Source organism: Thunnus thynnus, chromosome 1, assembly GCF_963924715.1.
Source record: "Thunnus thynnus chromosome 1, fThuThy2.1, whole genome shotgun sequence".
Classification (NCBI taxonomy): Eukaryota; Metazoa; Chordata; class Actinopteri; order Scombriformes; family Scombridae; genus Thunnus; species Thunnus thynnus.
Genome location: NC_089517.1, coordinates 13,346,932 through 13,368,608, shown reverse-complemented (window position 1 = coordinate 13,368,608; position 21,677 = coordinate 13,346,932). Strand labels below are relative to the sequence as shown.

Below are 21,677 nucleotides of genomic sequence, written 5' to 3'. Positions count from 1 at the left end.
ACGTTTGAAACGCAGCTGCGGCTACGCACACATACAGAAAGATATTTACACACACAAAAACTCTCTTTCTCCCTCAGCCCCTTTCTTGCAAAACCTGTTTGTTAGAAATGGATCTAGACACTGGAGCTTTGAGTGTGAGGATATTTTCCCCAAACACAAGACAGTTCTTGCAGAGAACCAAGTCTTACCAGCGTTCTCACGCCCATCTCTCATGCACTGTCTCTAAGGCCCTCCTGTGCTCTTACAGCCTGAGCCTAATCTAAGCAGCTCGCCATAACAGACGCCCTTTCTGCTGTGTACTGTATATCGTATAACAGCTAGCACACAGAGATTTTACAACTTTTTACAACTTCTTTTCATTCTTTTATCTATTTTTTAAAAATCTATTTATTTATTCTTCTCTATAATTTTCCTTCAATATAAATGATGACTGATACAAACTGATGTAGGAGAGTTTTCAGCTACATTAACAACGTGTGTCTGCATGGTTGGATGGTATTAAAAAGAAAAAAAAAAAAAAAAAGAGTACACACAAAATTCATGCCTCCACATAAACATGCACACAAGGACCGGGAAGCAGACTCTTATAGATTTCCAGACACACCAGCACAGTGTTGTAGCGTGTGTGGGTAACTATCTAACAAGGTTTTGTTGACAGTAAACACATCCATCTGGTCAAAAGCAACAGAATCAAGTCTAGTGGACGCTTTATCAGCACAAATCTGGTCAGCTATTACAATTATATTATATGTTTTAGTTACCAAATGACATGAAAGACAGTTTCAAAAATATCCGAGCAGACTGAAGCATCGCTGCGGTGTTTTAGTAATTCCTGTAAATGTCACTTGTTGGAATGAGTGCCATGGTAAAATAAGAAAAGATTGCAGTTCATGAGCCTGAGTGATTTTGTCTTTCTGGATACCCTCCAGTCATGTCTGTGGCACATGATGTAACGCAAATCTGTCATTACAGTTCAATTTATCCTTGAACAGAAATCACCTAGACTGAAGGTGTTGATAATAACTACACTGATGGAACGGCAAATGGTTCCCTTCATTATCCACACTCTTACACAGACAGACAGACAAACACACACATACACGTACACATGCACAGACGCACGCAAATACTTTGATAACTCATCGCAGTGATAATGATAACAGAGAGCCAGGTAGGCTGAATTCATCTTCAGCTTTTTCATAAACGCCTATTAGTTGATGATTAAAGGATCTCTGCTCATAGGGCTTCAGCACAGAAAATGATTTGCCAGCCACGAGGCAGGTGAATTACACTGGATAAGAAAGCCACTGCTGTCTGCCATCATTTGCCTGACTGAGAATCAGGCTGTTAGTCTATTAACCTCATTTTACTGTAAGATCTTACCAGTTTTACATCAATAGCAGATGGGTAAAATATCACAATACACACATTTTTCCTCAGACTAAATGCCTGTAGCCTAGTTCAACTGCAACGTCCTTATGAATAATTATGGTATAAAAAAAGTAGTAAACATGCCCACCGCCAGACCGAGATGACCGATTTCTTGTTTTGTCTGATCAACAAAATAATAATATTAGATATTCATGTTACTATCACAGAAGACAAAAACAGAAAAGAAGGTGGAATTAGGGAATGTTTGCATTTATGCTTGAAAATGACTTAGCGATAAATAGATTATTACAATAGTTACTGATTATCGTCAGTCAATGGACTAGCCTAATTGATTACTAATCATTCCAGCTCTTTACATAAAAAATTCAAAAATCACATAACATTAATGACATTATTACTAGGGTTTTACCATTTTATCAATGATGGTTCACCTAAGTATTAATTCAGGAGAATATGTTATCATGTTTCTAAAAGTGACACAAAGCTATGTGTCATAGTTTATAACAGTGATGGAACAAATTACTGAATTCACTAGTTTATGAGTAACAATCCAAATGTCATTCTTATAATAGCCATCATTACTTAGTAATTTCCATTTAATTAACATGGTCAAGTAAAAAAAAAAAAAGAGAAAAACAGAAACTACCTGCAAAGTTATAATTACCTGAATTTACACTCCAGGTGTGCTTATATAGGCCAGAGTAGTTAAATCAGCAATAAAAATAAATCTCTGTGTTAATATTCAGAAAATCATATCATTCCACTTGAAATAAATAAACTCTTATTATTATTAAATGTTCTTATTAAATATTGCACCAATAAATTCAAGTTTACTTTCACTTTAGCCAATCGAATGCTTCAAACAGCCCACCTCCCGACCATCCCCCTGACTGGTCACGCTAGTGAAGGTGAAAGGGCAAAGTGTCAGTCTTATCTGAATCTTTGATGAGAGCAAAGAGTTGTTATTGAAGTGGTAAGAAACTTAGCTAAACAATGGAGGAACTCGTTTTAAGTTAATGTTGTGATTTTATGTGTTAATTCATACTTTATGTTGACAATATAAAATCACAGTGCGGATAAAAAAGAGAGAACGCTGTCTGTTCTAGCATGTGCAATGAGGCCTGACCAGGGGTGCTGGACTCATTTCAGAAGTGCAGGGGCCAAAATGTGTGTGTGTGTGTGTGTGTGTGTATCTAGCGGTAGATACGTAGACCAGAGATTTTCACAAAACTTTTTTTTTACACCATAGCTTGCTTACACCACAGGGTATAATTCCAAACACAAAGCAGCTAACTAGTGCTTGTGGAATTAAATGAAAGCTTTTTTGTTCAATTACCAAAAAGTTCGAGTTTACAGGACAGTAAGGCTTCTGCGGCTGAGTAACAGCAAGCAGGCAACAGGAATGTTAACATCGTCTTTGTGTTGTAAGCAGCCATGCCCCAAATCCATATTTAAAATCAGAAAAAAAACATTACTTTCCTACTGCTTCATCTTTGCAAATTGTCAACATGCCATGTTGTTGTGAAAATGTCATTCATAGCCCACGACAGCCTAAATAAACTTTGTGAGCACCTCGATTGCCTTTACTCAAAAAGGAAATGCTTTGGACCCGTCATTTCAATGTAATATCATGAAATGACCAATGCGCGAGAACTTTCACATGAACAAGTGTCAACTCATGTGAACTTTCAAAATGTGTGTGTTGGCTGGCTGGTTGTCTGTGCGTGCTGAATAGGTTTCGTCTCTGGGCGTAAGTGTCTAATTAACAAACAGTTGTTTCACTTAGAAATAAAGTTGCAGCAGCACATCAGCTGGCTGCTTTATTTTTACCTAATGTCTTTGAGGGGATGGTGATGATTGAAATATCTTCGTACCACAAGTGTTGAAATAAAGGGGCTTTTGCAGGGATACAATGATTTGCAACTTAAAAAGAATGTGGGAGGAGGGTAAAGCAGGGCAGCCAATGGCCCCTTGGACCCCCTACTTTCAGCGTCCTTGGGCCTGACACCATTTTTCATGCTAATGTGTCAATTCATTGCACCGGTGAGTCGAGTCAACTTCTAGCATGTAGCTAACGAGAGAAAATGTCCGCTAGCCATGATGTTAATTTTCACTATGTTCAACTCCATTGACTTATGCTGAAAACGTTAGCGATCTAAAAGTCAGTGTTCCCGCAGATCCTTGAAAACAATTAGATTATCAGAATTAAATTAGATTTTCAGAATTTAAGGTCATAAAATGTCTTTAAAAGTCTTATTTTTTTATTATTATATGTCTTGAATTTTGAGATGATGCCTAGTTGCATGAGAAATATCTCCCCCATCTCTCTCCATGATTCACTCATTTAAATATGATTTTTGGTCTTCGGTCATGACTCACTCCAGTCCAGCTCTTTTCTTTTCTTTTTCTGTTAATTTTTCGACTGGTTCTCCACAGGCCACCTGCTCTCACCAAAGTACCAGGATTAAAGAAGTACACAAAACAGTACAGATGATGCTCGGCTAAAGACAGTTAGCCAGGGGGGGTTCAGAGAAGACACAAAGTCCTCTGTTATTGCTGATAGTTGCTGGAATCTGGATAACAATGTTTTTAGTGTGGAGCTTGGTGACCGCTTAGCTGGTGTCTACAGATTTAATTGACTGTTAAAGTGGATGATAGTTAGATATACTGTAACGTGTTTGAGTCTTAATGAAGAGAATTAACTGTTACCTGCTCTGTGAGTGCAAAAACAACCAGAATATCCTTATTGTTTTACATGTTGTCTAAATAAACAATTCCAAGCACACTATAATTAAAATAAAATTTTTAAATTATAACGGTTTTTTAACACAAAGAGTTTTATCTAATGTAAAGCATAACAGTGGGACACAGTTCATTACATTACATTATTTTGATTACTTTATGAGATTTTACAAATGAGTGTTATATCGAGATGCAAAAATATCCAGAAAAATATCCCTATTAATATTGTCAAGTTGATTTCAAACATAAAGCTCAGCCCTAATGTGCATTCGTTTTGCTGTGGAAAGGGTATTATATTTTCTCTGTCGAGGTCTTAAAAAGGTCTTAAAAAGCATTAAATTTGGTTTCAAAAAGCATGCAGCAACCCTGAAAGTCCACTAGCTGCAACGCTAATTAGTGCCATGTAAAATCCCATTTCATTATGCTAAAAGTGTTAGCGACTTAACTGGATCTGAAATGGGTTAAGAAATACTGCTGATAAGCAGACATGTTCTGCTATGTTGGTGTATTAAAAAGACTGTTCTTTATTTTGTTTTGATGCACTCTTTGCACTATTTGTGTCAATTGCTACAGCTTAGCTGCTGACTCAGATGTAGTTTGCTAGTGAATTGCACTGTTAGCGCTGGTATTTTTTAGAGTTTACAATAGTTCAAGAATATTTTAAAGGAACATCAGTGACGAAATTTAGGTTGTTATTTGTGTTTTCTATTATGCACCTTAACTGCAATTGAGTTTTTACTAAAAGTATTAGCTCTCTGAACTAATTATTTTGGTTGTTTATGAATCTTAAGTGAACTGCTTATGTTGTACAACAGAAGTTTGTGAATTGGAGCATTAAGTTGATTTCATAAGATTCATCCTATGATCAGAAATGCTCATAATATTAGTACAAAGATAATTTTCTCTTGACCCTCTTCATAGGTCAGGCTTTTTGAGTGGAGTCCTCTTAAGATGGCCCGAGACTTCAGAGGAGATCTCAGAGCCATCAGGGGAGATTTCAGAGACTCAAGAGACAATTTCAGGGATTCCAGAGAAACCCTTTCCAGTACTGGTTGGCGAGCCCAGCCCACAAGATACAGAACCTGTTGCCTGCAGTAAGACGGCTGTGAACTAAGGAACACTCGTGTATTACCACATCTACTTCAAGTGCGGTAGGATTGAACTGTACACACGCATACAGCTCTTGGGACACACTGGAGTTAGAGTGAGAACTGTGACTCTTATAAAGACTTTGACAAATACTCAGGTCTTTATTGTTTTTTTTATGTCCGCAGTTTGGTTTTTTTAGTTTGTTATTTTCTAATTGAATCTGTGGATAAATCTACATTGTAACTTGAACTTACCTTAGGTCCCACCTGCTTATTACCTGGTTTAATGTTCAATATCTACAGCCGTGTCTTCCTGTATTTCTATTTGTCTATGGTCACCCATCCCCTTGGCTCACGTTGTTCCTACATTCTTCTGAGTCTGGTCCAATCCTTACAGTTACCATTATTTTTCATTTCTCACACTATACTTAGTGGTAACACATACTTGGTGCACACTTGCACATGGACAGTGTAACTGTAATGACATATCTCTGAATCATCTTGTTTGGTTTCCCTAATCACCCCCCCCCCCTACCCACCTCAGCCACACAGATGTTGACTTTACTTTAGGATTCATACAGCAGCTCTCAGGCAACTGCATGGGGTTGAACACAAGGGTTTGACTTTTGTAACAGCCACAGAAAGACAGAGAGACAAAGAAAAAAAGACAACACAAAGAAAGAGAGAAAGACAGATAGAAAGGTCACACACCATGTTGCATGCAAGCCTTCTTTACAAATAACTCTGTTGATTTCCAAGCACGGAAAACAAGTGTACTCCGAAAATACACATATTGAGATTGGCCTAAAATCCCTTGCTTTTAAATATTTGATGCCTTGTTAGAAGAGCGACACTGGTGAGGTGTTTGTCTTTGTTGTCTCTGTTGATCTCTGGCACACCGGGCCCTGTGGGAGTGAGCTAGTGAGACTTGGCCGCAGACATTTTCCTGAAGCCCCCAGAACAAAACAGGCAAGTCTTGACAGTCTGTCCGCCACCGAGTCGTCACACAATCAGTTGCAGGAAACCAATCCCTAAATAGCAGTGATTCATCTCTTCATCACACACAATGCCAGTACACAGTGCACAAAGAAGCTCTCTCTTCCTCTCTCTCTCTCTCTCTCTCTCCCTCTCTGTCTTTCCCTATCTGTCTCAACCCCTCCCCCCCCCCCCTCTCTCCCCCCCCCCAGTGTGGTCTCTCATGCTGCTTAAAAATAAGTGCTTCTCCCAGCTTTCTTTGCCTTGTGATTTACTGGCAGTGTTTAACTGCAGGGCAGCATCTTTTATCGTTACATGATCTGGGGCTGAAAGCTGACAAAATGGAATCTCTGTGCAAGTACCTTTGTATGTGAGTAAGTGTATGTTCAGGGCAAAGTAGGGAGCCAGTGGAGGAATAAAGAACTTGTGTGAGAAACGTTTGTCTAAGTGCAATTCAAATCCTCCCAGCCTCCCGGTGTATGTGTGTGAATATATGTGTATGTGTGTGTGTGTGTGTGTGTGTGTGTTTGTCATTCCACTAAATGGTTTCTTCCTTGACTTGATGGAGCAAGTGCCATCTCAAGGGAACGGGTTACACCACACAGAAAGTAAAGCACTTTGAGACTGGCGAAAAGCTCAGAACATTAGTGCATCCATTTGCGAGAGGTAGGTAATATATGAAATACCAGGCTCGATTGTGTGCGTGTGTACATACGCATGTTTTTGTGTTGCCAACTGCCATGATAACTCTTCTCTTAATGGCAGAAAGCCCATCGCTGCATTAGCCAATCCACTTCCTTTTCTTGTTTTTCTTTGCAAGACAAATCTCCTTCAAGATATGCAGTCAACCTGGCCTGGTTGGTGACTGTCCACAATTACATTTTGGAACGACAATATCAGTACAGTATGTGACCAGATCATCACCAGCAGATAATCAGGCCTACACAACAGGTTCAGTGTATCGTTACAGCCTTGATGATCCATCAAGATGACGTGTGAAGGTCAGAGTAGCCGTGACCAACACAGCTGTCACATCTCCTCCCAGCACCCTCTTGGCTAACCGGCCTTCCAAAACACTCAGCACAAAACATGGCCAACTGGGGAGCGCAGGGGCCAAGGCCAACAGAACATGTCTATAACCCAGGCTGGGCTTGTATCATGGCACCGTTACCTTCTATACAATAACACAAGATGTGTTGAGAGAGCAAATCGGAGGTGTTTTGGTTTAATAACATGGCAACTGTGACAAGCAAACTGCCGGCCAACCCCCACAATGAAAAACATTATGACGGCTATTAGTATAGGCTTTCCAAATTTAATTCAACGCCCAACGTAGCAACAATTTTAAACTGACTACTAGCTTTGTTGTATAAGCTGAAAAAGCCTACAGTGGAGCTGTGTGGAGAGCAGATGTGAATCCACTTTGATTTCAATGCCTGCGTGTGTGTGTGTGCAGTTTCTATTAAATGGATCTGCTGTCTCCTTGATCAAGGGAGTCAATAAAGGGCCAGTCCTGTCAAACCCTCAGGGGTAAGTGTGTATGCACATATGTGTCCGTGTGTGTGCATGTGCATGTGTGTGTGTGTGTGTACGTGTGTGGGGTTGTGTGTTATGGACAGAATTTGAAGTACTCTGACAGGTGAGTGATTGAGTGCTTTCATTTCCCTCCAGCGACAACAAGACATACACTCACACACATACACATACGTAGTACACACACACACACACACACACACATGCACACAGTGGAGGATGGAGAAAGAGAGAGAGCAAGAGAGCTGTTGTTTCCTAAAGGATGCTGCTCCTGCCTGCATGCTTAAATTAGCTCTAAATGTTTGGATTACACACGGGAGCTCTCACAGAGGATTTAGCAGCCATAGCCTAGAGTCCAGGGGATGTGTGGATGTTTCCATCTACATCCATACTAGGGCTGCACGGTATTGGAAAAAACTGTCATTGTGATATCTTTTTTTCTGTGATATATATTGCGATATGAAAAAATATAGGAAATTTCATCAGATACAGGTATATTCGTGTACAGATTATACAGACATTTGCGGTCATAATTTTCATCATTTGGGTATTTAAAAAGTTTATCCCCTTCTAACAACACAAAACCCCCCTCCTACTTCTACCACACTTGGTTCAGCCCTCCGCCAGAACTCAGCTTGGACTCCTCCACTTTCGGTTTCATGTACGCGACTCTGACACCGGCATGGTAAAGTGGAGAGAGAACAGGTGGTGAGGTATTTGGGAAAAACTTAATAAATTTTAGAAATGGATTTGCGTGTTGCAGTTGTGTTACACACGTGTAATCTTTCATTTCTAACAATCTTCAACTGTATGCTTAATCTGCGTGGTGGAAGATAAACAGGGTTCCCGGCGCGGCTAAGGATGGTAAAACTCTCAAACTCAAGCAACAAACAGATATATCTGGATCTGGATACTGCAAATTTTGTGTCTGTGTGTTGTGTGTGTTAAGCGTTTCTTACATTAGGGCCTGGACCAACCCTGTGACAATAACTTTTTAACTTTTAACCAGCACCAGGACAAGGCGCCGCCGATAACGGGAATACACGCACTTAAAAGCTGCCTCGCGTAACTGATCTCCTGCCTCTAGCATCCAGGCGACATCATCTGCGACAGTAGCCGCGTCCCATGCGTGTTTACACGCAGACTCTGTACGCACAGCGATCAGTTTGCTATGTGCTCTGGGTGAAAGGTCGCACTTGATCAGTTTATCAAACAACGTAAACAGGCAGCGCTCATTTTCAGGTTGTGGTAGGCGACTAGCGGGGCCTGCTTTGATTGTCTGATAAATTGATGAAGTGCACTCCTTCACCGGAGCACATTGGGAACTAATCAAACTCGGTGTATCCAAGAACCCTTAAATCAGACTAAATTACGTAATATGAGGTGGACTTTTCTTGTAGATTAGTCATGGAAAATGAGAACCTTGCGAGTTTTCCTTTTGTATCGAGCAGCAAAAAAAGTTGTAGCATGACGTGTTTGAGATAATTCGCCTTACTCAACATCACGCGTCCTGCAATGTGATTATTACACGTGCGTACATCGCAATGTCGATACTGAAACGATATATCATGCAGCCCTAATCCACACACACACACACACACACGGTGTCTTTATACAGATCACAAACATGTCACTGTAATATCACTCAGTATATTCTGTAAACCCTTCTTTAATTAAAGCATCTGTGTATATGTAGAGATGTTGAGAATTTGAAAGCAACATGCAGCTATAAATGGTGTAAACTGAAACAACACGCGCTATTTCCTATTTCATTCATCAGGTTACTGCTGTCGGGGGAGATAGTGTTTTCACATGACACTTTTTTAAGAGTGCAGTCTTGGCTTCTGTTAGTGGGGGGAGGATAGGATATGCGACCAAACGCAGAGACAGAGAGAGAAAGGAGGAGAAAAAGAGAAGGGGAATGAGGGAGGTCAGCGCCCCCAGTCTCAGATAAAGGCCTCTCCCTCCCTTCTGCCTCGGCTTCTCGAAGCCCCTGCCAGGATCGAGAGGCGTCTCACGTTACAGCTGTCTCTCAGTGTCATCGTTCAGAAGGAGAGAGCACAAGCGGGAGAGAGAGAAAGAGAGAGAGAGACAGAGAGTGTGAGAGAGAGACAGACAGACAGAGCGGGGGGAAAGCGGGACAATGCCACAGCACCATGCAGACTGAGCGGGCTAGGCTTTCATGGCTGGACAGGAGAAAAACAACAGCAGCAGGTTCAACTGGATGAGAAAAACCCTTGTGGCTTGGCTGCCTCGTGGTGTTTCTTAATAAGTAATGTTAATGCAACATAAATTTTCACGACAATGTGGAAGTGTTTCAAAATCACTAAAGTGTGCTTTGACCTTTTCGAGACAAATTATTTCGAAATGTAATGTGAACAGAGCTAGTCAGATCGTTTCCTGTACACCACCTGAGACTAACTGAACACTCTGACCACCTCAGAATAAAAGGGGAAATTAATTTTTAATGCCTTGTTTAGTGTGCACTGAGAACCGAGTAAGAGAAACACATTGTACTCAAAGGAAGAGATGGCAATGACTGTGCTCAGTTCAACACTACGTGCTATAGGGCTTCAGTGGATTAGACAACGTTGAGTCGCTGCTCTTAACATGAGTATCCTTTTTTAACCTTAAAATGCTAAAAACAGCAGCTTGTCTCAGGTCCAATAATGACTAATCCAGTGACTGCTAGCATTTCAGCCTGCGCTGCTAACAAGGTAAGGCCATGTAGGTCAGTACTGAGTTAAGTTAGATTTAGAGTGAACGCTCATTTTCTTTTTTTGTAACTTTTACTGAAGAGGAATAGCAGATGCCCATGAATTCCAGATAAAAAAACTTCATGAAGGATAAGGTGCTGTATATGCAGATTTTTACTCCAAACTGTAGCGCTTACAAAGCCGTACACAGAGACAGCTGATTGTACCAGTGTGGTTTACATAAAACACGGTTCTGAACAAATACACATATAGCTATCGCACAGCTCAAAACTGCTTTCCTATTTGCTTTTCTCTATCCTTGTCATTTCTCGTGGCATTCTGTAGGAGTTAAATATTTAAAATTCTGGCTTAGCTTGGAGCAGGCTTTGCCAGCACAGCTAAAATAAAAAGGCTTTGTGGCAGCAGTGACCAGATTTTAAATGCTGAAGAAGATCAATAAATGGGGGCTGTCGAGGTGCAATCTCATGCATTTGTGTGTATCTGTGTTAGTGTGTGTGTCCTGTCCCTATGCGTGAATGCCTGTGTTCTGACAGCAAGTGCTTGTGTGTGTGTGTGTTTGTGTGTATGTGTGTGTGCATGCGTCTTAACACCGAGGCTCACAGCTGCTCTGCCTGCTACAAGCTATTCTATATAAGTATCATCAAGAACCCCACTGACCCAGGAGGCACACCAATAGAGAAACCAATATCATTCCCATTCCCACATCCGAAACCTTCTTCCTATTTCTTTTCCATTCCCTGTATCCTTTTCCCATCTGAGCGCAGCCGGCATGGGTGAATTCCAGAGAAAAGTGTAAATACAGCCCCCCTGCTACGGCTTGAGAATGTCAAGGTGTGGTAAACATCAAACTAAATAGCAGGTTTTCGAGACCTCATCGCCATTTCCATAATCAAGTTCCTGCTGAAACAAAATGATAGGCACCTAGACAAGATGGGGAGGAGGGGTAAAAATGACTGAAACCTTTATTTTTTTATTTTTTTAGTAAAACAAATCCCCTTACATTGTGTTTATGCTGTTCCAATCCAGCCTAGTCAAGGTGATGTTAATGTCTCCGTTTCATGCGTCCAAATAACACTGATGCGATTTCTTTTCAAGACAGGAAATGCTTCCACAATGTTGCCATGTTTGTTGTTTCTCGCGACTCTTGCGTTTTATAAAGAGCACATTAAATGGATGCTTTCAGCTCACATTAAGTGATCACCTCCTTCGCTACGTCTTTATCACTGTGAATATGTGATGGAGACAAACAGTGAATTATGAGGACTTGTATGCGTGCTGTTTCTACAGCTCCACAAAACAAGTAGTACATCTGTATTTTCATCTCCTCACTAATGCACAAAACAAAAAAAAAAAACAGCCCTGAAGTGGAAAAAAATCATCAAGACCTTTTGAGACTTCATTAAAAGAAACTAGCCTGGACTTTCCAAACAAGGCATCTCTTTGGAGGGGGAAAATCAACCTTTTCACCTTGCTGGTGGAAAAACAGGCATCCCAACGAGACAGAGCATGCACAAACAACCTTGACTTTCATCAAGGAAATTCTCACATTGAATGATAAATAGAGGCCCAGGGGACGAACAGCAAAGAAGCAGCTTATCGCCTTTCCCTCCCAAATTTGGCTGCTCTGTCTTCTGTCTCCTGAAAGTCAACACGGGGTGACCCAGTTGCACTTTACACTGCTTATTGTTCGGTAATTAATCCGCCATATGTAATCTACACAAAAAGGCAGAGAAAACTCAAATGAGTGTTGATTTGTTTAGTCTTAATTAACAGTTGAGATTGTTCAATTGTTTCCACAATAGGAGACATATGTGCCCTATCTCATTAGCTTAATACAGTTTTCAAAATATAGATCCATCTCTCATTATACATCATGCGACTCCAGTCAAACACAGCCACGTTATTTGAAAGGGCTATTCGAGTAGTGGCTGTCACTTTTGCAGCATGCACTTTAGACAATTATTTGTGTACCCTGATGATTATCAGGACATCCAGTGAACATGCAGTGTTACCAAAATAGCAAGGTAACATAAGGTTAGGTAGATCATCTGAGAGCTAACCAACTTTCCAGCTGAGAGGACATTAACCTGTGAGGCCATGTAAACACATAAGTGAGCTGCCTGCATGGGCCTGTAACTGTACAAAACAGTAGTAGGCCAAGACAGACACACAGCAGCACCGATTTGATTTGTAACAATAAGATATCAATCTAATGCCTAGAAGCTTTTAGGGCTTTTGCTAAAATGCAGCTTCTTCTCAAAGAGCCATTAGCCCTTATAGGATTAATGTCTACTTCAAAAACATCTGTTAAAGTCCTCAGTCCTTGGTATATTATTTCATTTGTCATTATTGTTTTCTTCGTGCACATTCATATGTAAATGGATTTCAAATGGAGAGGGATGAGGAAATATGATCAGGACTCTGTGTAACATTAATTCTTGAATCATTTGGTCAACACAGAGCAGACCTCTACTTCCTTTCTAAATTTCACAGCTCTGTGTCAGCGCTAACATGCAGAGATTTGACAGGGATCCCAGATGGCATTTATTATCAATAGATTGTTTGTAGGTCTAATTAATCTGTTTAAATATAAAATACTGCTATCAAAGCCATGAAATAATTAGGTTTACAAATTATCAACAGACTGATTCTTACACCTTGTTCACTATGATACATCCTGTCACATAGAAAATACGAAACATACTGCTGCCCAAGGTTAAGTCATACTAAACGACTCTTAGGGATACAAAATATTGAAGTACTTACTAAAATCCAATAACTGATTATTTCTTTGGTCATTTTTGCCAATATGACAACAATACGGACGGATATTTACATTTAATTTTACAATACCACATCTGTCATAGTTTCCAGCAGCGCAGTTTACTGCAGACATCTTAAAGGCGCTGTTTGCCTCGTCCTGATTTAAGACTTCAACACTGCAGTTTTCAGGTTTTCTGCAATCAGTCAGGACGACGAGCATACATTAGCGCCGTGTTTCGCTTGTTTTGCTTTACATTTTCTTTGCTCACACATTTTTTCTACAGCAGGTGCAACCTTGAATGCCGACATGCACGGTGTTGCCACAAGTGATAACAAGTTTGAGTGAATATCAAAAGGGAGAAATGAGCTCCGTTCAATCCTCACGAAAGTTTTCAGAAACACACTGGTGAGTAAGGTTAAATAGCTGTGTGCGTTCAAAACAGGCTAGTAAATGTAACATTTGAGCAAAAATGGCACAGATGGATAAAAGTGCACACTTATACGCTTCTAATCAACAGATTAATCGTTCACATGCTTCACACATCGGATACGATTTTGACATCGTTCCCAATGCAAAGTGATACTAAAACAAAACTCCATCAATATATCATGCGCACCTAATAAATCTCACTTCACTTCATTTTCAAAAGAACACAAAGCTTTGGGTTTCCTCCAAAAGAAGATAGCCCCATATTCAATGCTAAAGGATTATAGAGAATACAGCCTTGTGTGCACATGGGATTGTCTTCTCAAAAGCTGTCCAAGTTCTGTCAGATTCAGCACCCTCAGACACAGAGCTCGTGAACCTAATTTCACCTAATCAGCTTAGTCAATAGCAACCGTTTGCTGTGACTTTGGTAGACATGCAAATAGGGCTTAACTATGTCTATCCTTAATTCCTGAATGTTCAAGTCAAGCGGAAGTCCTCCTTTATCTCTTCAAAAACAACAGTTCCAATTTGAGAGAGAGAGAGAAAGAGAAAAAAGAGACAGAGAGAGAGAATAAAACTCCAACTGAGAGTTTTTTTTTTTTTCTCTTGGCCTGGCAAGGAGAGACATCTCTGATTTGAGTGTGCTTGAGGTAGCACAGTGTGCTTTCATTTCAAACCAACATGGCAAACAAACTCTGACAGATTTGTTCCCCTTTTTTCACTTTTGCTCCTGCTCACTCCCTCTCAAATTATGGGAAAAACACGCTGCACAAGTATATTAGTACTTCTTGTTGTTTGTATGTTCAGCTGCAGCACTGGCACGCGCGCAAACGCACACACGGACACGCACCGACACACACACACACACACACCAACACACACACACACACACACCAACACACACACACATTCAAACAAATCTGAACAAAATGACGCTAACAATAGACAGTTGTAATAGTGGTAGAAAACTGAGAGACACTGTTCCGTTTCAATTCACTGATACCACTAATGGCTTCTTAGCAGCTCCATGAAATCAAGCAGCTGTCATGTCGATGCATCAGCAGTGAGAGGAGGGAGAGCCATCCCCATAAGGACAGAGGCACCGCGCCTTCATGTTTGGCTAAACATCTGCTCCTCTGCACTCCAGCTTTGCAGCAATAAACGGGCAAACAAAAGAGGTGGGAGGTGAAATGATCAGATTTTCCATTTCAAAGCATTTGTTCGGTTTGTTTTCTTTTCCCCTCCTCTCTCTTAAACTGCTTACTGGACATGGGGAAGAAGTGAGATCAAGTCTGAACTCTGAGGGACAGAGCAAAAAAAAAAAAAATCGTGTGAGCTGAAATAAGTGAACTAAAATGACACCTTGTGCAAGATGGATGACAGAAATTAAATAAGGTCACCATTTTCCAGTCACTGGCTAATTCTTTCTGGGAAGACTCTTCAGTCTTCAAACCAGCATTACAGCTCTGTCAGGGGCGATCTGATGTGTGTGTAACTGCGTGAGAGATGCATGTTTTGTCAATTAATCAATAAACCATACATCAATTCAACTTTGTGTAAACATCAGTGCACTAATTAAACAGAAATAATTGTGTCTTTTTAAAGGCAATAATGGCCATTTTTAATCATATGATTATTTCAAACTTAATGATTCAAAGCTTGTCTAATTGCTGTTATTTGGCAATGACATCCAGTTTTCAAAATTTGACTTCAATTCTTCCCCTAATAGGATTCTTGGTAATTAATATCCTTCCTTCTTCTTCCCCTTCCTCTCCTCCTCCTCCTCCTCCCTTCATTCATTCATGTTCAGTTGCAAAGATAAACATAAAGCAGCTCCGAGTAAACGCTGAAATCACATTACAACAAAATACTAGCTTTGCAAAAGCACAAATACTTTATTTGAATTGAGGCTGTACCAAAAATGCCACCACATCCACCTGTCTCCCCCCCCCACCCCCGTCCTCGAAAAAAAAAAAACACAATCCTGACATATAGCCTACCACTACGTCACTTTATATTTGCTTTTTAAAGCAAACATCTTGGCCACTAACACCAACTGTGCTGATAAAATGCGCTTCAAAACATCGCTGACACTCATGTCACCACCCTCAGTTTCTGTTTAAAACCACACACAGGTCGCGATACTCCCGTCTTACCAAAGTCTAAAACTTTTGACAAAAACTTGCGAAAAAAAACGTGGATCCATTTCCTTTTAAAGTAGCCTTGTGTGTGTGTGTGTGTGTGTGTCTGTGTGTATGTGTGTATGTATGTGTGTGTGTATGTATGTGTGTGTGTGTGTGTGTGTGTGTGTGTGTGTGTGTGTGTGTGTATGAGAGAGAGAGAGAAGGGGAAAGATAGGTCGGGGTTCTTTGGGGGACGAATTTAAAACAAACCAAGATGGCGAGAGGCTTGTTGTTTTGGAAGGGGCAGAAAAAAATGGAGGATATTGTAATATACACAAAGGGATAAATTTCAACAACTCGGCCAAGCGGCTGCTAGCTTGCCTGCATGACTCTCCGTTTGAGGAAGCGACCGCGATAGCAGCTCCCCGGCAGGCTGCCCAGCAATGTAAACTAGCAACAACGAAAAGCTCAAAACTCTGAGCCCGCTGTGGGGAAAGAAATGAATATTGTACGTCCAACTTAATCCGAAGCGAAGGGGATATTTATGTATTTGTCGCTAATTGTTTTATTTTCGCGTCGAGGGACTATTAAACTGGATGGATTTTAACGGACGGACAGCGAGGACCAACGGCTGTCCAGCGCCTCTTAGTTACCCCCCCATGTAACGTTGACGGTTACAACATCCAAGCTCAAAAATACGCAACCAAAACCCGACGACTGCACATTTTAACACGGGTCGATAAAAGCAAAAACACCATAAACCCTTAAAAAGTTTAATTCTTCAATGATAAAAACAAGTTGTTATCAAAATACAACAGCCCCCGTAGTGAACGGTGCGAGGGAGAGAAAAGGAGAGACGGACACAAAAGACGATTCCCACTATCAGGTCACCACTCAAGAGGAGGAAAAAACACTTCGTTTTTATATTAAAGAGAAGAAACTTTACGGATTTGATCAAATGTAACCGCTGTCGACCACGGGATACACCGACTGAATGAATTACATCGTAACATGAAAACAAGTAACTATCTATAAACCAGTTAAACACAAGCTGGAGGAAGAGAAAAAAAAGCTAAGAAACTAGAAACGAAGCCAGCTCTACGCACTAGCTCATCGCTTGTTCTATGATGGGGGGAAAACAGCGTCAGTGAAATAAAAAAAAAAAAAAAAAAAAAAAAAAACACTTACCTTTTTTTAGTTTCGACACTTTACTTATTTCCAGCGTGGGTTTTTTAGTTCAGCTAACACTTCGGCTTGGTCTTCTTCTCGCCTCTTTTTTTCCTTGGTCGGTTTTGGTTATGAAAGAAGGTCGGGGACGAATGATAAAGAAGGGAATTGGGCAGTAATTGAGTCTCGGTGTGTGTGAGTGTGTGTGTTAGTTACTAACAGCAGATTGAAGGAGACTCTTCTCAAGGTTTATTCAGCTCCACTTCAAGGAACCGACCTGACGTCAGCTCACTACTGCCACACAAAGAAAACTTATTATTTGTGCAGCCACGGCCGTAGTAAACGAAGGATACAGTTATTGACCGTTATTACTTACAAATGCGACATTGTCATTTAGCTCCACAGCACCGGCAGGGATGCAGCAGTAACTTTATTTATGATGTTGTTAGTGGCATCTTTAAAAACATTTAGACCAGTGGCGATTATTGGGCACTGGTGTAAACAAATAACATAATAAAAATAAAAAAAAAAACAATAGGGTGCATTATTATTAAAACAGCCATATATTCTATTATAAAAACCTAAACTTTCATTTAACTTTGATCAGTTTAATCATGATCATGTAGGTTTATGGCTTGAATTTAAGCTTTAAAAGGTGTATTTAAGCATGTTTATCAAATTATACCTGCATGTTTAGAAAAAAAAGGCAGCTTACAGAGGAAAGAGAAGTTGTACAGTTTTAATGTTTTAGACAATAAGACTTGATTTCTTTTTAGATTTTTGTTTAAAAGGTGCTATTTAAATAAAGTTTTGTTTAGATTAAAGGAACCTGGATGCTCAGGTGATGGGCTGATCAATTTCATGGTGCTATTAGGAATTAATAATACCGCCAATACTGTAGGCTACTATATGAAATTATTTTTTAATGAGTTTTAAAAGGAAATCTGCAGTTTGATCAATAAACTACTTAACAAGGAATAACAACAAAACGAGGAAAATCCTTGTTTTGCCGATTAAGTTTGGCACACAGTCATCTCTTCACACCGAGTCACGAAAAGTGCACGTGTGTCACTGTTAACTGACCGAATGACGAGCTCTTTAGAAGATGATAGGTGATCAAACAAATACAAATCAGTTTCACACGGGCTCTAAATTAGAAGGCATATGCCAAACAAAAACAGAAATGGGACAGATCTTCCTCGGGATAGGATCAATACATTGCCTGGCAAAGACAGCCATCTGTGCCTAATTGTATGCTTTACCTCCTCTTCTGAACACACAATAAGCAACAGGCTGAACGCAGGCCCTCTGACCCAGACTGGGTTTCCAGACGGGGGAAGATTATTTCATTCAACTGGAAAACAACAAGGGGGTGGGGTATAGGAGGGAGGAGGTGGTGGTGGGGGGGGGCAGGGGGGGGGGGGGTTGCAGATGGAGTGGGCAACTGTTCTTATATGCCCCACCCTGATGAGGATGAGGATGGGTCACAGAGCCACAGCCAACTGGTGTGTCTCTACATGTCACATCAGTACTGGTTGTATCCATTTTAACAGGTATTATACGGGATTAACAAACTGTTCACTGTTAGTTTATAGACACCTCGTAAATCACACACAAACAATGAACTCATTGTTAGCGGCGTGATGGAGTGTTGGTTTACAGGCACATTCATATTAATGCTTCATAAACATTATAAATGACCATAAATGTATGCTGTTCCCCCCCCCTACCACCACCACCACCCCTCTCTCTGCTGTTATGTCACAACATCCAAAAGTGACACCCTAACCTTTTTTGATGTTATTGCAAGAGCTGCAAAGATGCTATTCAGAACTCATACATTTTTATGCTTAAAAAAAAAAAAAAAAAAAAAAAAAAAGGTGGTAGTGGGTTGGGGGTCTGATAAAACATTCATGATCACCCGAGTTTGGGAGATGGACACAGAACCCCTTATTCAGCTTTTGATGTGCAGTTAAAGCCATTTTATAAGCTTGCTCTCCATGTTCTTCGGTCATTGATTTTTCTCTCTGCCCCTTTCCATTACCTGTTGAGATGGTGGGGGGTTTTGCTCTTCTTCAAACACACACACACACACAATCCTCTCTATCTGTCTCTCTAGCCACTGGCACCCTGGTCTATTTCTCCATCTCCTCCTCCTCTTGTAGCAGGAATGACAGGCCATGAGGAATGACAGTGGCTCTGTTTGTCATACAGTAGCAGCAAGAAGCAAGGATTTTTAATTGCATTGGAGAATCTTCATTAAAGAGAGCACATGGGGGCGGGAATGGGGGGAGTGGGGGGTGTGGGGTGTGGGGGGGGGGGGCGGCATGGGGCGGCGTCGGGGGGCACTCTGAGCATCGTCATTAGGAGAAGGCACTAGCAGCATAGAAGGGTGGGCCCTCTTTGCATGCACACTGAGAATGCCTGCCGTACCTCGGTCATTTGTAACATAATAAGTGCCAGCACAATGACTGCAATGCGAGAAAGCACACCACAGGGAAGAGAAGGGGGAAGGGAGACAGCATGTCTGTCTAAAAGAGGGACTTTTTTTTTGTCTTGATTAGAAAGTATAATGAGCCACTAAAGAAACAGGAAAAAAAAAGATCTCTCCTGAGACTGATGGAAAACAAATTAATCTGGTGATTTGGATTTAATTATTATTTTTCTATTAGTCCACCATGCAAAGACAGGGACAGCCGTCAGAAGCGAGGAGCTGTGCTTGCATTTATTGATTTTTGCCCAGACACATTCAGGGAATACAGATTCATCTGCTCTCCTCCCCACACAATCCACTATGTGGGATTCCATTAACACAAGAAGCTTCCAGCAACTCTGAGATGTTTAATTTGAACAACATAAATGGAGCTTAAAATAGTGTTCACACACAAGAAAAGTGGCCTAAGGATGTCTTTTTATGCAATTGAATTAGACCTCACTTATTGTTGTGTCCTACATAATAAGTATTAAATAAACACCCAATAAATTAAATTAAGACAATGTTCTGCTGTATAGAAGGAGTTGAGCGCTATTGTTCCTCTCTGCCCCCGACATCTCAGAGTGCTATAATGGTTGAGTTTAATTTAATCTTTTCTTTTGGATTAATGTAAGAACCCTGCAACCGGACTGTAATTATTCTTCCCGTCCATGTAGTATCTTCTCTTTGCAGCATCTTTTCAATACATCAGTAGTCTCGGACACAATGCCTTGTGAGATGTAATGATTTGCAAAGTCAATGATTTGAACTGCTTGTGTGATTAAAGCACAAGGGACCAATTTGTGGCTGCTATATGGAATATCGGTGTGCCTCAAGTAACACTCATATTCTCTCACTGTCATGAAATTCAGCAATTATGCCAGATGAACGCTGTTATTGATTAGTGTTCTGCTATCCCTCACTGAGAAAGGCTTGCAATATATATAATGGCTTTGAGTGTGTCAACCCAGTCACAGATATTCGGAAAGCCGAACTTTGCCTAATGGCATATGGGAATCCGTGAGACAGTGAAATATGGATTCATCCTTCACCTTTAACCCCAGAGACATCCACAGGATGCAGGTTAAAGGGACGGGACAAGCATTTTTTTTTGTGACACAAATGTTCTAGCCGTTCTAATGTCAGCCCTGTGATTCACTGCCAAAATGAAAAACAATTGTTCTTTTCGGTAAATGGATACACAATTAACTAGATAAAAAAAGTGATTCGAGAGATCTACCATAATGTTTTCCATGCAAGGTTGACTAATAAACCCCTGCACAGTCTAAATGAGTGCACTCGGAGGGTGTTTATTGTGGTGAATGTAACTGAGCAGAACCCTCTGTTGCATGATGTAATACACAGAAGGGAGAAATCATCATAATAGCAGAGTAGTAGAGTGACTCATTCGCTGATGAGGTACATTCACACTGTCATTCAGTGAGGAGATGCAGTCTATGTGCACGTGTTGTCAGTGTGTGACCGACAGAGAGAGGGAGAAAGACAGAGAGAGAGAGAGAAAGAGCATTAGTATGTTCCTTTTCTGGGAACGAGGAGTCATTTGTGCCAGGAAAGTGGAGAAACAAGTCCCAGCCCTACAGTGATGCATCTCTCCATGAAGAATGAGATCACAAGCAAATGTCACCCCAACCCGAGCAAAGCCAAATGACCTTGAATCAAATAAAAACACATCTTTACTCGCGTCAGTGTGTACACACACCACACAAATGTCAGCAGATTTTCCATTTGCTAAATCTGCGCCTAAGTGCAGGGCTTTAGCTAAGGTAATCAACCTAGTATTTTCCTTCAAGTCCATATGAATATCACCCTGGAGTAACACTGCTGTTAACTACAGTTAACTGTGCACTTGGGTTTATAATTTGATCAACTTAAAATAAAGTGGCATGAAATTTCCCCGTACTCATAGGGACATATACTGTCAAAAAAATGAAAAAACATGCACACACAAAAAGTAACATTACTTGTAATCTATGACTCTACAATTTACCTTATTCTGCATTTTGTGACAGCTGAAGCTGAGGGGATTTTTCAGTGGAAATTACTTTCACAGTTGAAGGAATTTCAAGCTTCAGTGCATTACTTTATCATACTTTACATATAACTAGCTTCGATTTCTGTCCACTGCATCTAGCTTATACAGCGGATCATACTTTGATAGATAAGTAACCGTTGTTCTTTTTCTATTATCAATATTCAGGTTTCACTCTTTTTCCTCTCTCTTCTCTTGACCCACATACTGTCGAAAGCATAATA

General features: G+C 40.5%; 1 protein-coding gene and 1 long non-coding RNA gene across 2 annotated transcripts in view; one reads left to right on the top strand and one right to left on the bottom strand.

Moving 5' to 3' along the window:
- The window catches only part of LOC137180564 (uncharacterized), a 9,391-nt gene extending 3,919 nt beyond the window's left edge, over positions 1-5,472 (top strand). The window contains exon 2 of the long non-coding RNA XR_010928000.1: positions 5,056-5,472. This is a non-coding gene — a long non-coding RNA (uncharacterized lncRNA). The remainder of the gene's footprint in view (positions 1-5,055) is intronic.
- Positions 1-17,483, bottom strand: part of baz2ba (bromodomain adjacent to zinc finger domain, 2Ba) — a 76,661-nt gene extending 59,178 nt beyond the window's left edge. The window contains exon 1 of the mRNA XM_067585895.1: positions 16,952-17,483. The gene's annotated coding sequence lies outside the window, so the exon portion shown is untranslated. The remainder of the gene's footprint in view (positions 1-16,951) is intronic.
- Positions 17,484-21,677: the final 4,194 nt, after the last annotated feature.